The sequence below is a fragment of the Taeniopygia guttata genome, chromosome 2 (assembly GCF_048771995.1).
Source record: "Taeniopygia guttata chromosome 2, bTaeGut7.mat, whole genome shotgun sequence".
Lineage (NCBI taxonomy): Eukaryota > Metazoa > Chordata > Aves > Passeriformes > Estrildidae > Taeniopygia > Taeniopygia guttata.
In genome coordinates this window covers 27,265,915-27,279,013 of record NC_133026.1, presented here as the reverse complement: position 1 = coordinate 27,279,013, position 13,099 = coordinate 27,265,915, and positions in this window count along the sequence as shown.

Sequence of the window (13,099 nt, the reverse complement as noted above, 5' to 3'; positions counted from 1 at the left end):
TTTTTCTGTCTTTTTCTCCAGCAACATGGACTAGAACTTTGTCATATTTATAGCAAACAGTCCAGTGACTCTCATTCTGAGATACATTTTGGGCAGCTAAGGCAAGTTTTTGTTTTCTACTTCCATCTGTCTAGAAAGTTTCATGAAATATTCATGCAATAGGAATTTGTTTCAAAGGCAGGCTACATGCCTTATTTCTGAGCCACTAATTTTAGCAGAAGTTGGAGTGCCATAAATGAAGCTCTGTGTGTATAAAAGATTAAGATTATGCTATTTAAGAGTGCCATCTTTGTTGCTACAAAAGGAAAAGCAGTGACACTCCTTACAGTTATTTCATATAAAATGGAATTTCCCTTATTGTTTCTCATTTCTTTTTGTTGTTTTTAGCCCACAAAGCAGAAAACCAGCATTATAGGTCATCTGAAACAGCTCTTTGTTAGGAAAATGCATAATCCTGAATAAACAAGAACACCCTCTCTCTTTTTTCTGTTGAGCCTTTCACTGTATGCCAGCATGAAACCTAGAGGACAAGCAATGACTTCGCTGTACTCACTGTGTACACAAACTTAGAGAGTTTTCTCTGTTACAGACCTTTTATAAAAGTTTAATTCTGCCAAGTTTCCTATGTTTATTTCCCACAGAGTGTAATCCAGGTTTGGAAAGAGTACAGATGTTACCTCTTCTATCACTTAATCTCAGTGGGTAAAATGCCAAAGACCAAAAAGGAAAACAGATGGGTGGAAAGCCTTTCAAATCTCAGGCTGAACAGGCCTGTTTGTTGGAACCAGCTAAGAGAAAACTGTCTTGACCACTTTTAATTACATTTCAGATATTTTAGAGAATGAGCAAGGAGAAAATTTTAAATTATCGATTTAAGAAAATTTAAGCAAATAATTACTGTAACTATAGTAAAGCCAATCTACAGGCCCTTATATCTTCCAACATTTTGCAGAAATACACTACATTTTTTATTCTGTCAACAATTATGGAATTTTTCCATATTCTGAAGAACAGGATTTATCCTGATAATAAGCTAGAGAAACATTCATTCCACTAAGTGAACTTTTTAGAGTGTCTTTTATGTAAAACCCCTTGACCTCAATTAAAACAAACATGAAAATACTAGTCTCATAAAATATTTAAAACAATCTGTCTCTTAAAATGCATTGCTTACTATTTTCATCAAAGTAGCCCCGGAACACGCTGTGAATGTAGAGGTTATAGCTCATTAGTTACGGCCGTTTGTGTGAGACAGTCCATAAACACAGAAAAAATACCTTCAAATAACCCCTGACACTTTCTGATGGTACATGGCATATTGCAATATTTCATTTCAATAAAACACTGACTAAATTAAAAATACATGCTCAGGCTCAGCAGTGTACGTTTTGTACAGGCCAAGTTGAAGAGGAGGAGATTTTAACAGACCAATAAGATCCTGTGCAAGCAGCTCCATCTAAAATGTGTCTTACAGTGTGAGCTCACCAAGACATGAGCGGTGGCTCTGTGTGCACCTCTTGTCTTGCATAACAGGCTCTGAAGCTGCTTGCACTCTTTTAATGCTTTCTGACAGCATGATGATCTCCCTGCTAAGCACATTCCTGTGCTGCTTATTTTGTCAGCAGCACTAAAGGGAAAAAGGTTTTGTGTTTCTTCCATCAGCTTCTAGTTGTTTTGCTGCAAAGTGAGGACCGCATCTGCTGGCTGGTACAAACACCCGGCTGGGCGGCACACGGGCTGTGGCAGGGAGCGCCGCTGGCACGGCTGTGGCTGGTAGGATCTCATTTTGTGGGCTTGAGGGGAAGTCACTGCTGACTTGCTGAGTAGGAAGATGAGCCGATAAATCAGTAAAATCCTTTTCAAATCTCTTTAAAAACTGAAAAAGTTTTAATTCCCTAACAGAAGAATTAGGGCCACAGATGTTAGAAGACTGCCTCTGGGGATAACAGGGTCTTTTACTCGTGGGCATCATGTAAACTCGCAACATCTCTTCAGCCTGGTCTTTCTAGTATGATTGCTCTTATCACTGCAGGTCTTTCTAGTATGATTGCTCTTATCTCCCCCACATATCAGCAGCAAGCATTTTAAATTGTATATACACAAAACTGATCTTCTACAGGGATTTCTTTGAAATCTGGCGCTTCCTGGAGGGTCATTGCACTGAAACAAAAGACACATACACAAATTCCTGTTGCTCTGTTTGACAATGTTGTGCCCCTTCTGCAATTGCTGATTCTTTGTGATGTCTCTGAAACAGCACACATGGCATAGTTTGTGCCATAGCAGGCACTAAAACTTGCAGGAAAACAAAACCCAGACCTACTCTAGAGCTTATTATGCTGACCTAAAAAGCCTCCTGCTATGTAGTTCTCGCATTAAGATGTAACTGCAAAAATCATTCCTGCTGGGTTATAATGTGCTTATTTTTTATTATTTTTTTTTTTTTAATCTCCCACTTGTCAGGGAAAAAGCCATGATGTGGATGCTGGAACATTATGAAAATGGATTAACAGGCCAAGTCTATCTGCCAGACTGTTCTTTCTAAATTCTGCAATGAGTGAGATTCAGCATGTAGCCAACCAAAACTGCTTCAAAAAAAAAAAAAAAAAAAAAAAAAAAGAAAAGAAAAGAAAATAAGAAAAATAAACAAGATAATAAGGGAGATAAAACATTTCTTATATCTATTCAATGATCATGGGATTACATAAATGTAAAATCCCCAGGGCCAAGACAAGGTCTTGATTCAAATGAGTATACAGTCTAGTAAAGCCAAGTCAAAGGGATTCCTATCAGTCTCATGGTCTCCCCACCACAAACACCAGATGAGAGCAGGCCTATGAACCATGAGCCCAGAAAGATGCTTCATCTTGTGTGCTCACTGCAAGCATCCATGACTGCTAGAGCCTGGGCAAGGGTAGGAAAGGAAAGACACAGCCATAACTATGTGCCCAGTGTCAGCAAGGATCCACATGACATTAGACTGACTATAAAACCAGGGGTAGAAAGCCTTCTCTCCTAAAACTCACTGCACTCCTTTTATGTTTCATTTATAGCTTTTCTGATGGGGTCAGTGAGCTTCATCTCTGAACACTCCTCTCTTGCACAAGGTGCCTGCTGCCTGGTGGCAGAGCACTCTGCAGCTCTCTGTCTCTCACAGCTGATTTTGTACTTCACTTGTAGAACACTTTGGCAATCTATTTACTCTCCAAAACCGAGTATCAAAGCAACTAGTCCCTTTTTTTATCCCTTCTTACAGCAAAGGTTTTGGCATTATTGCATTGTCTCATCTAACTCAAAATCCTGGTCTTACAGTGACCACAAAGAGCTTTCTTAGTTCTGAAAGTTGCTCTTGAACTTGTCATCCATTTACCTTCAAGCAGCTAAATTTCTCTACCAAACACAACAGTACAAAGAAAACTAGACTTTTAGATCAATCTTAAACAAGGAACAATAAATCTAGGGGTAGAATTGAGACTAGATTAAAAAACACCGGAAATTGAAACTGGGCCAATGAGTTGGCAAAAGATCAACCTAAATGCTCATTGGATCAATTTACAGGACACTGGCATGTGTGCAATAAGATTTATAATGCCTGCTGTGGCATAATTAATAAAGTATGCCTGGAGTAAAAAGCAAAATATAAAGAAGGGCCACTCCCTCCCAGTTAGGTTGGAAATAAGCCGTGTAATAGGCTGGAAACTGCAGAGTACACCTCCAAGCACAAATATGACAAAGTGAGGAGAAACTTCACATGGTATTTGATCTCTAAACCTCATTGAAATTCTAATTAGATAAACCCTTTCCTAAATGTTTTCATTCTGTCTCTTAAGTCCTGATTTGCATTTTAGGACAGCTTTTTGGGTTCTCTTTCTCCTAGTGCATTCCCTGTTCATAACCCTCCTTCTTCCATAAAAAGGAAACTGATTAATGATGATTTGCCAGCAATGTCACAGAGCTGCCCATTAGCCACTTTCCTCAATGGTAAGACACTTGCACAGACGTGGCAATGCTATGCCTTACTGAATGCCACCCAGGTGTAAGTCAGTCCTGTAACCAACAATAGTCCCATTTCCATTTCCTGAAGACATAAGAGCAGAAGCTGGGAGAGAAACACAACAGTGTCACTAGATGATTTTTTGTTTTTTTACACCAAAGTAAGGAACCTAAACCCAGAAGCATAAGTGAGTGTGCCATTCCAAGAGTGTTCTAGATAAAGTAAGAAACCTGGGGTCACTACTCACAGAGAGTATTATTGGTATCTGTGCTTTAAACCTACCACCAAGTTTTCCTTATGGCCTGTAAGTCTGCATTCTTTGTGTCCATTATCAGGGATTCATTCTTCTCCCTCAGCTTTGTTAACCTCTCTCTAGGTCTGAGATGACACCCAGACAATAGTATTACCTTTATCTTATCTCAGAGTCCCACTGTGGGGGCTTATCTTACAGTCCAGGTTCCAGGTATCCAAGGAGGCATATTCAGAGGGGGCTGTGGTGATCTTCCGTGATTACTGATGCCATCTGTCCCATAATTTGGGGTGATCTTTGTTTGTCTGGTGATATGTGTGTGAGCAGTTGCTTCTTTACACTGTCACTGTGGGAATTTTTGTGTGGATGCATTATTCAGAATGTGCTAACCAGACCTCACCTCCACTGGGTCTGGAGTTAGTGCCAGCCTGTGGCTCTGTTCTGTGCTTATCTCATGGCAAAGTCCTTCTGGGACCTTAAAAGTGTTTGAGACAGGCCACTATGGTCATTGTGTCCTCACACTGTGCAAATCGTAAGCACTGCTGTAATCTGCCATCCATCAACGGTGTCAGACACGAAGACCAGGTATCAAGGTGGAAATATACTTCTCTGCCACAGATCTTAGACACACCATGTTAAAAGACACTTAAATACAGACTTGTTTTGTACTTATTCCTATCATATTATTTTACCAGACTTCACTATATAAGCCCTCCATGCAGACCTTCAGAATATGTGACATTGTACCTCCACTGAGTTTTAAAAGTTCATTATCTGTGTATATTCTGATACAAAATGCTAAAATGTCTTATCAATCTGTCATTGAGCACTTGCCCCACTCTTCTGCCAGCAATTTTCAGAGCAAGAAGACACAGCCTGGTGATCTGCCAGAGGAGAGGCACGTTAGAGGAGCACCTATATCTTTTCATTGCCCAGGGTCAGACTCCTCTCCCAGGACCACCACACAGAGGTGAATGGTTACCCTGGGTTGTTCAATTCACAGTCACATTCCACCACAGCACTCTAACTGTTCCTCACATCCACCAGTTCAGTGGCATGTCAGAGAGTACCAGTATCTCCATACTCCAGATACACCACTAGCCTTTACCACCTCTTTGTTACAACTTCACCAAAATTATCCAGAACCATGCCTGAACTGCCTGTCTTGTGTATCATGAATTTGGTTTTGTGCAGCTTGGTAAATGGCCTAGAATTACCTCAAACCATTTTAATTTGACATTAATAAAGTTAGTGCTCATCTAGGACTAGGCTTTCAGGGTTCTTTTCATATTTTTCTGTTCAATATAATAGGCATTTTATTGACGCTAGAGAATTTTTGTCATCACAATAATCTTGAAATTATTTTTTATATCAAATAATCACTTTCTAAGAAGTAAGTGGCCCACTTTTACTTTTTGTTATGTCCACTGACATATATTCCAAGTATATATGATATACAACCAAGCATTCAAAGTTCTTTCATGTAGTCTCAAGCTAAAAGCCCTGAGCAGAGCTACCTATTCAGAGCATTTTGCACTGAGGGCATAGACAAAGTTGTTCAAGTAGCATAAACTAATCCAAGAACTCAGAAGTGAGATGAAAATGCTTGTGATGACCTTTCACTTTGTACAATAATTTATCTAAAACAAATGTTCCTTTAATTTGCATTATAATGGCAATCACAGGAAATGACTGGCCAGCTCTCAGAAGTTTATCTGCAGTAATTAAACATTTTCTACCGCAGAATTTCTCATTTCATTGATGAAGCTAAAAGTGCAATTCATTTCATCTGGAAATGCACTTCGAGAAGGTCAAAAAAGAAACTTGTGCCATTTTCTTCACCTTCTATTAAAGATGTATCAAACTACCCATGAGGTAGATGTATCAAACTACCCTACTATTCATACTGTATATCATTGAACATGAATGGGCTCAATGACCTGTGCAAAACAAGGGTATTGAGCAACCCATTAGACATGCTGACAAAAACACAATATTTGGGTCACATTATACAACATAAAAACAATTACTTCAAAGTTACGCTCAAAGATACAGCTTAAAACTGCAGAAAACTTTTGTTCTTCGGGAGTAATTTTCCTAATACAGAGGGATAAATGAATTTTTGTTGGGTTACCATTGCATTAAAACGTAGTCATGAAGTCTGCCTTATAGCATTGAACAGCCACAAACTACAAGCTGTATTTAGAATTTAGAAATAAAAGTGCCCACAACAATTAGTGTTGTGTCTTTTTTTTTTTTTTCATTTTGTCTTTTTTTTTCTACTCAAGAATATTCTGAGTATTTAAACCTTCCAATAAAGCTTTTTTTTTTCTGTATTGAATTTTCAGATTAAGCAGCAACCTGATATTAGTAAAAAAATCTAGTTTTCTGATAACTTATGACAGAAACTTCATCATAGAAAAAATCACAAAAAAACCTCCAAACAAATGTTGTCCATTCTGATCAGGCTCAGACAATGTTTGGGACATGAACAGACCCCACTGTACAAGAATTCTGCATTTAAGAATCTTTTTCATGCCAAAATATCTCAACCTTTACCAATCTAAATGCTTAAGGACATACTTGAATGAATGAAAGCAAAAAAAGAAACCTCATTAAATGTTCCCAGCAGCTCCAAATTGTTATGAATTTTCCAATACAGCATCCGATAATTATATTAGTTTTCCAATAATGTAGTCAAATGTCTCTCATTACAACTACTTGAGAAAGTACAACAGATTACCCAATATTACTGTTTTATGAAAAGAAAATCTTGTTTGGTCAGCTCTGCAAACTGTTTAATGTATTGACATACACAGAAAGTCACAAACATTTCAGGACTTACATTTCTGTGGGTTGGAATTCTGTTACTGCATAATTCTTCCTATATAAACTTCCAAAACTGACCTACAAAACATTCACAAAGCTTTATATCCCAAATAATTATTTCATTACAATTATAAATATTTCTAGTCAGAAACTCTAAATACATTGTTAACTTGCTGTAAGCAGCAAGCTCAGAAACTCTACTGGTACTCCTGATTAATCTCAAACTGTCTCTGAGCCTACAGGCCACAGTTCTCATGACAGCCCCATTAGCTGCATACAAACATCTCTGACAAAACCTGCAGGCAACAGGATGAGCAACATTCAGAGCTGTACAGCCTTTGCCACTGGCATTGAGGAGCATGCTGGAGGAAATACAGATGCAACTTGTAGGGTTGGCAGCCAGTCTTGTTTCTCCCCAGCAGAACAATAAAATTCACATTATTATTGTTATCATTATTACTGTGGTTATCCACCAAGGTAGAGCTATAGCTTATGTGAAGCACTGGGGTGGTAGGACAGAGCTCACAGAACCTCCTGTGCTGGCTGGGGCAAAGTTGCCCTTTCAGCCTGGGCATTGCATATTTCTGCTCAGCAGAGCATCAGCATTGTGAAATCCCATCAGAGCTATGAAGCCTATTTGGAGGCACACAGCTAATAGCCATTTAATTCTGAACTCCTGTGTATCCTCAGCAGTTTATTTTTACATGATTAAAAAACAAATCGACAGAGAGAAAGATGAGGCGATAAATGAATATGGGGGTTTAAGATGCCTGTAATATGTCTTCACCCAGAGGCTCCAAACTCATAATCGTTTAAAACCAGGCACAGAGGGGAGTTGCAACCCCAGGTGGGATTCAATTATTCACGGTAGCATTTGGAGTCACAAGCATGACACCAAAGGCCTGCAACCAGAGAGAGTGCACAATTACTGCTCCAGCTCTGTTTCACACCATCTCCTGGACATTGCCCATGTGTTTCAGAGACTCCAGGGCTGGAGGCCACGAGGAGCATATGCTTCTATTGCTTCCTGCACTTGTGCCTATGGGCTAGAGAGCAGTGGGGTCACTGTGCTCAGCTATTTGGTGCTGAAGTCCCTTCATATGTAGGGCAGCAGGAATATCTCTGAGCAGCTAAGTCCAGATATATCTCACTATTTCAAATACTTGGCAAAAAAAGCTGTAGAAACTTTGTTTCCACCTATGAAACAGGCTCCCATCTAATAAGCACAAGGCTACAATAATAGGATGCCTATAGCAATATCAATAACAATAATAATAATGTTGATAAAGGAGACAGTTCTGCAATAAATATTATGATGATTAATTTTCCAGAACTTTCAAATGACCATTTCAGACCACTGTCTTTATATATTATGGATGCTGCATATATGTTATAATTGATTTTTTTAAACTTTGAGCTTTTGAAATATTTATGGCTTAAATCAGCAGCAGACACAAAATATACATGGAATAATATAGCACCAGGGACACTGGTGATAATTTGAGCAGGGTTTCATGGAAAGAGGTACAATTATTAAAAGTGTGGCAAGACATGAAGACACCACAAACATAATCACACACTGTGAGAAACATATTTTGCAAAAGATCCAAAAGAATTAATTTTAAATCTAAATTAAGCCTTCCCTTCTTCTGCACATCATTCATTTCTGCCCTGGTAGCAACTCTCCTACTTTCCTGATTAGTAAATAGTGTATGCAAAACAACAAGTTTATTTAGAAAGATGGGCAATGGGGAGGGATAACAGCCCTGCAATGAGGCAAAAAATTATAATTGTGTCATGTCTCCCTATAAGGAACCACTGTTTGCCATCCTGGCTACTTCCATACATGCATTACTTGGTTAATATCAAGTGCAAATATATAACTCAGCAATAATAGATACCCTCAGAAACTTAAACCTGGAATGGCTTTTCACTGACTGGCTGGACACATCACTCGAAGTTCTTCTTTTGTGTCTGTATCCAATGTAAATGCTTTTCAAATTCTGGAGAGAAAATGGTAGCTATTTGAAGGTCAGGTAAGCAGAAAATTAATGAATATAGTTAAGAGACCTGAAAACCATCTAAACCAAGCCTGAACAGAAAAGGTGGCCTACTAGAGCTGTGGTAGGAACAGAGTTAAGCTCCACTGCTAAATAGAAAAGGTTACTGGGTCCCTCCCTTCTGTGTTTTAAATAATTCAATAAACAATTCAAGCCAATTTGGTCAATTGCAATGACCAAAACCAGCATTCAAAATGATGGAGTGTGTGTCTGTGCACATGCATGCTTGTGTTTCTGGGGGAGGAAAAAAGCTTGAAATAAAAAAAATTACTTTGCTCTCTAATTTGGCATTTTCTCTAAGTGGGGCAGAGAGAGTCCCAGGAGTAGAACAGAACCTGCAACCAATAAAATTTCAACTAATACAAAAAGAAAATTTAAATTCTCCTTATCGTGAAAACAAGTGATTTAAATGTTGGCAAATATAATTATTTATCAACAGTTGCATGGCTTTACAGAATGAAACCTATTTCAATGCTATTCTCAAAGAAACCTTATCCCTTTCTTTAATGCAAAGATGGGAATGAAAATGAGTACTGTACTGACTGATAAAGGGGAGCTATTGCTTTCCAATAAGGTAAATGGCACAAGCCTGATCCCAGAGTAATTTGGCATAAAACTGGTTTTCTGGGTAACATGAAAAGGACATTGTGTATGGAGTCTCTTCCCATTGATTCATTTCCTCTTTTCAGGCTCTGGTGCTGCTGAAACAGATTGTCTGCTCTAGCACAAACCCAAGTGACATCTGATTCACACACTGGCAGCCATTCAAGCCTATCTGGTCGAGCAGGCTTCTGTGAACTGGGGACTTCAGGTTTTTTCCACAGCGTTTATCAGCAGTTTTCATGCTGTTGAAATGATCTTGGCAGTCCTGCTCACACTAATCCCTCACCTCTTAGTGCCACTGCTCTTTGCAAATGCAGCTCTCTGTACTTCTAGGTGTGTTATCTCAAAAGACTTCAGCCTAGGAAGGCTGTGCAAATGATCAGTTAAGCTGGGAGTCCTCAGACAATTTGGATGGTGTGCAAAATCAATGCCCTGTAAAAACTAATATAATTTTTTTAAATGCAATTAAGTTAACTACCTGCCTATTTAACCCTTGCATTTAAATCCCCCAAGGCTTTGGAGCCTGCAAGCGGTCAAACACTTCACGCATCACCTAAATATATTTCCTCTGGGTGTTAGCCATCTCCTAAGGTGCCAGGAGCCCTCTGAGGGTTCAGCTGTCAAAGAAAACCCAATATGTTAAATGCATGTAAGTAAAATGTGCCACATGCTTAAACACCTGTTTGGGGTGATGGTCTGTAGAATAATGGAGCACTTTGTTGTATATATGAGGGGAGAGATATAATTTATCTGCACCTACAGCTGTGTCCAGAAGCTGGATAAAAAAAAGATGCCAAATGAAACAAACTGTGTTAACAGCATGCCTCAAAATATCAATGGGTTAATGTCTTGCAACTTATTCCCTGAGGGAAGAAAAGGAACCAATCCGTATCTATATATAACCATCAGCACAGGGTAGAGTGTTTTGCATCATGAATTAGATGCTGTCCAATAAGACTCATAAGAATAAAGCAAATTAAGAGCAAAACCAGAAACTCTGGGGAGTCCTGGAAGTAACTGAGGATGAAAGCAAAGCCCATTCTAGGCATTTATTAAAGCATTTATGTATTTGATACATAAGCATCAGTTCTACAAAGCCAGTCTGAATCACTGCTACAACCAAGATGTAAGCAACCTTAAACAGGACCAGACAAACCCATTCAAAATTACAAAGGCTGCATGAAAAAAAATCCCCATGGGTCAGTGCAATGTCAGAAGAGGAAGGATTTGATATGACTATGCTGAAAGATACTCATGTTCAATACACATCAAAGAACTTCATAATTCAGCATTTTCTATCAAAAATGGCTGGAGCGAAAGAATGAAACATGCTTGAAAAAGATTTCTAAAGCTGTTCCTTGACACTGCACAATTTTATGATCTCTTTAATAGCAAAAGAGCTGAAGGAAAAGAGGTAGAGTAAGTCCAGCCTCCAAAGTAGAAAATGCTTCCTTGTTAAACAAAAGATAGGCAGTACATACAAAAAATTTCTTTGAAAATAACCCTTAAACTCATTAATATTGTGTGTGTCATTTAAAGATCAGTGAAACATTAAAAAGGTAATGGCAGTGTTCTACCAATAAGAGGAATTAGGTAGTAAAATTCTATTTATTTTTCAATAAGGAATAATTTATTGCTAAGTCTGAAAAATGAACAGAAAATAATTTTTATACCTACCAGTACAATTCTTATAATCTTTCAAACATGATATACTGTTATTTAATGTGGTATTATTCCAGATAGAAGATTCTTCAGATCTGTCCTATTATCAATCATTAAGGGCAGATCAATTGGTCTTTCCAATCTTTGAGAAGATACAGGGGAAAAAAACCCAAATATTTATCTTTATGCATAAAATACGCATGATAATGTAGAGAACATTTTGGGAATGAGTTTGAGATCTGATTCAGTAACACTTTGTATTATCTAGTAAATGTAACAAAATGAGTACATATGGGTTACATAAAGAGCCAGTGTGACTGTGTGGTAAGGTGTCTTGCCATGTCAAGAGAATTCTTCAGCAGTTGCAACTACTTGGATTCAGCATTTCTGTATTGAAAAGAGTCTTTAGATGACAGAGAGATTATGGAAGTAAGTTCACTAAGTCCTTTCATTTCATCAATTGATTTACCAGACTTTTTGGCATAGAATCCAACATTTCTTTGCTGTAATAGAAACCTGCACCCTCTTGTCATCTTTGTAGAGAATTATCTTCTTAATCAAAACTTTCTTTTACTTACTGTAGTAGCCATTTAAATTTGGAATTAACCTGTCACATCTTATATCAACTCCAGATATGTTGACTTAAAGACTGCCTCCAGTCTGAAACCAGAACACACTGCTATCCTTTATCTGCTTATACGGTATTTTTTTATCACTTCTAGTTCCTTTTTGCCTCACATAATCTCCTGGTATACTTACCATATGAAACAAAAAATTGAAAATTATGTGATTTTGATGCTATTCAGTATAAAAGAACTTGGGCTATAAGGCATAATTACAGTGTGAACATAATCTAATTTAATACAACATCCCCATTATGCAAATAGTTTTTTATTTTGTACTAAATGCATGATCCTAAGTAAAATCCCTCAGAAATTAATCATTAATCAATGTGGAAAATTGCTTGGATTTTTAATATGTTATTCATTTAAAAACATTGCCCTGGAATGCGTTCAAATACAAGCATATATTTTCACCATTTAAAAATCAAAACTTGACTACAGACTTTGTATGTGAGTAATGTGGCTCTTCATGCTATGCTATTGAACAAACCAAGTGGGAAGCCAGAAGGCACCACCACACTGGCATTCCTATTGCAATTCCAGGTGTAATGACATGCTGCATACATGTGTACATATTTACAGGATAACAGCCATTATGAGAATGTGGAGTATAATTTACTAGTTTTTAATGGAAAAGATCCTTTATTTGAGAGTTTGTTTCCAGTCAAGTTCTCTGTGAGAAACTTAGACCTCAGTGATGATAAGCTTCAGGGAAGTGGTACAGCAATTAGCAAGTACAAGAGCTAGTTCCATGGGGAATTCAGAAATAAGAGCTTTCCTGCTGGGATAAATAGAGGCAGTATTGAAATCAAAATGTTTTGTTATAATACTTGATGCTATTAAAGTCAGTCTCTGCTGAATTCTCTCACATGGGAATAAAAGTTCTTTTGTGTGTAGTGACTTGCAAAATTAAGAAACACCTAATGTCAAAATAGAAGCCTGAAGTAATTTTATGGAATAAAATTTTTTAAAAAATCAGAATCACATCAAGAAGCAGGTACTGCAAATATTTCCCCAACATTGCAAGCAAACAAAATTCTCACATCTTTGCGAAATTTATGTGGAATTTAAATGGACA